Source organism: Lutra lutra, chromosome 11, assembly GCF_902655055.1.
Source record: "Lutra lutra chromosome 11, mLutLut1.2, whole genome shotgun sequence".
NCBI classification, from domain to species: Eukaryota; Metazoa; Chordata; class Mammalia; order Carnivora; family Mustelidae; genus Lutra; species Lutra lutra.
This window is the reverse complement of record NC_062288.1, coordinates 41,012,291-41,015,789: the sequence shown is the minus strand read 5'-3', so window position 1 is coordinate 41,015,789 and position 3,499 is coordinate 41,012,291. Positions and strand designations below refer to the sequence as shown.

General features: G+C 42.6%; 2 pseudogenes; both read right to left on the bottom strand.

The window, feature by feature from the left end:
* Window positions 1-357: 357 nt before the first annotated feature.
* LOC125080490 (thymidylate synthase-like) lies at window positions 358-1,342 on the bottom strand (annotated as a pseudogene).
* A 668-nt stretch (window positions 1,343-2,010) lies between these two features.
* LOC125081118 (60S ribosomal protein L7-like) lies at window positions 2,011-2,748 on the bottom strand (annotated as a pseudogene).
* Window positions 2,749-3,499: the final 751 nt, after the last annotated feature.

The window sequence follows — 3,499 nt, the reverse complement described above, 5'->3', positions numbered from 1 at the left end:
CTCAAGGTTATGTTTGCCAGAGGAAACATCCTTAAAATTTAATGAATTAGGAGGGAGACAAACCATAAGTGACTCTTAATCTCACAAAACAAACTGAGGGTTGATGGGGGGAGGGGGGATGGGAGAGGGGGGTGGGGTTATGGACATTGGGGAGGGTATGTGCTGTGGTGAGTGCTGTGAAGTGTGTAAACCTGGCGATTCACAGACCTGTACCCCTGGGGATAAAAATATATGTTTATAAAAAATAAAATAAAAAAAAATTTAATGAACAATGACTGCCGGTCACCAATAGAATTTTTACCTAATCCCTTCTTCCTTTAGGGCAAATGAACTTGCCCTGGGCATTCGGTCCAACCCTTAAAGACAGTATCTCCTTGAAACACTTCCTTTAAAGGCACTTGAGACATCCATTTCCATTTTAATAGTTGGGTGAATACTGTACCCTCTGATCTGAAAGTCTTCAGCCTTGAAGTCATGGATGGTCTCACCTTTTTGAAGGATTTTGAGCTTCAGGAAAGGTGCTGGTTCTCACTGAAGCTGCATTTTTAGAGGTTCAACATAATTCAGGCAAATACGTGTATCTTCAAAATATGTATGAAGTCACCTGGCTTCAGGCCTGTGATGTGTGTAATCATATAGTGAGTCAGATGTGGAGGGCCAAGTTGAAGGGCACAGCCAAAATCATGTCTCCTTCCCTCCAGTACAGCCAGCAGGACAGCTCACTGCTCACCATGGAGATCTGGGAAAGCCATGGCAGGGAGATAGGGCCATAAAAGGAAGTGCTTTTGGATTCCAACCACACAAGATAATTCTTCTGTCCTTGAGTTTGATTTCAACTGTGTGAAACATCTTTTGCAGTTGGTCTACTCCTTAACCTGAATAATCTGGGTCCTCATCTTTGTATTCTGCCCCAAAATGCCTTCTCCACTGAGAGCCATAAATTGGACCTAAATCCCCTTTTCTCTGTTGGAAAATCCCAGGTTGTCCAAGAAGTCTCAGGAGGCATTGACTTCCCAGATTTTCACTCCCTTAGGAGACAGTTCCTTAGCATTTGTAAAGCCCTTGATAAACCACTGCAACTCCTCCAAAACACTCTTTCAGAATATATGTGTTGTTATCAGCAGAGGAAATTCATCTCTCAGGCTGTAGTGCACCTGCATGCCAAACACCACAGCATGCTGGTGTCAGCGCTCTTATCCTTCTGGAACCTTCAGTGAAGGATGTGCTGGATCTGCCCCAGGTACTGCAGCTTCCCATGGGGTGGAGGCCAAGGGCTCCATACCACACCTCTATGTGGTGGGCAGGGACAAGCGTTGCAGCTTGGAGCCAGGGGAGGAGGCATGAATGTGGGGTCCCCCCAAACCAAGGTGCTCAGTGGGGGCTGGTGGGCAAGGTGGTTTGACCCTTCTGTGCACTTCTTTTCCCCTCATTTACTCTTTTCTGAGAAACCTGCTTCCTTGGACAATTACTACATGAACACACACGTGGAGCCTTGATAATGGTATATAGTGTGGCCGGGTGAGCAGAGTTTGACACAAAACAGCCCACACTGAGAATTCTGGATTGGTCACATAACACCTATGTCAGATAGTTTTCAAGAATGACCACACAGTATCTGTCATCCCATGTTACCTTCTAGAACCTTCTCATTCTCACATCAGGTGGTGTAATTGAATTATCCTCTAGTTGAAAATGGGTAGATTGTGACTTTCTTGAAACCAAGAATGTGATAGAAATACACTGTGTGACTCAAAAGCTAGGTCAGAACAGGTGATGTAGCTCCCCTTGCTTGCAAGACACTTGTGTTGAAAATCTGAGTCGCTGTGTAAACCAGTCCAAGTGTGCTGAGGTTGCCATGCTATGAGGAAGCCCAAACTAGCTCACATGGAGAAGCTCTGAGACTCTCTCTCTCTCTCTAGATAGATAGGTAGGTAAGTGGGTTAGGTGGGTAGATAAACTTGAAAGTAGTCATCTATTAACTGACCAGATTAAATAATTATGGTAGATACCTTAGTTCATCCTTCTGATAAGCCTATTGATCTGAACTTCTCCCTTGCCAGCATCTCCACCTTGCACAAAATGGGAGGTCGTCATCTTCCTTCCCCATCTTGGAGAAGATAATTTGAAGGGTCATCAGAAGTTCTTTGCCTCTTTGAAATGTTTTCCAACAGTATAGACCTGAATCAGACCCACCTCCCTGCAGTTGCTGCCATATTTACCAAGAGATGGAGCAATCAGTGTGTTGTCTGTCAGGTAGTTTGCTTCTTGTTGATTTTGCCATAACCACCCTTGTAGATCAATTTATTCACTGGTTTCAGGTTTGGGTACCCCCTGTGCTATATATATATTGTACCATAATCCTTAGCATGTTAACTGAAGCCTTGTTGAGCTTAACAAAGTGCTATGGAATATTTGGCAAAGCCGAAGAAGCCGTAATACCTTTGAAACTTTTGGGCTCACACCATTGATCCCTTATTCTGATGACCAATCCAGTCTGGGTTCCGCAGGCACATAGAAGTTGCCAGCTTTTCTTGCTATCCTAACCATTTGAATCTCAGTTCTGTACACCTTCCTTGTGACAATGTTTAGCTTTTTCATCAGTAAGCGTCCTCCTTTTGAAGCATCTTTTGGGCAAACTTCTTTCTCTTGATGCTTTATCTGCAATTTTGTGAAATTCCTTTGCTTCTCCTTAAAGGTTTCTGGCAAAGCAGGAACCTTCTTTCTCTTCTTTTCCACAATCTCCATGGTTCCAGCCAGAAAAGAGCTATAAACAGATACCTTGATACCAGTGTATTTTGAGAGAAAAAGGGAGACCAGCTTTCATCTGCTCTAGCCCTTAAGTGTTTCAATTTAGCTGCTATCTAATCACAGCCTTACAAAAGACCCTAAGAGACAATGGCCCATCTGAACCTTTCTCAAATACCAAGTCCATACAATAACATGATTGTTTTATGCCACTAAATTATAAAGTGAATTGTTACAATGCAGTAGTAATTTAGGATTAGCATCTTGTGATCTTCAGCAAGTCACTTGATTCCTAGGAGTCTTGGCTTTCTTAATTATGAAATGAGGGTGTGGATAACAACTAAAGAGGGTAAGTATTAAGCTAGTCCACGTGATGAACTGCTAGTGGCAAGACCCATCCCCATGTGTGGGTCTACTACTTTATAACTCCTCCTCACTGCCCCATTTCACTGTGGGTAAGCAATCACTCCTTTCTATTGTTGGCATTATGACAAAATTTAAAAACTTTTAGATATTTTGAAATCAATAGACAAAACACTGTATGGTTTATATGAAGTTAAATAAGCTTCTTCTCACTGGTTCACAGGAGGTAGGGCATGAAGAGTCTTATGGACATGAAAATGTGTTGTTTAGGAGAAGTAATATGTTGAAGCACTGTTAACCACAAAGCATAAATTAGTTCACCAGATTAGTCACCAAACAGGGTTCCAAGGACCTAAGAACAACACTACAGTTTTAGCTGGAGGTGTAGAGA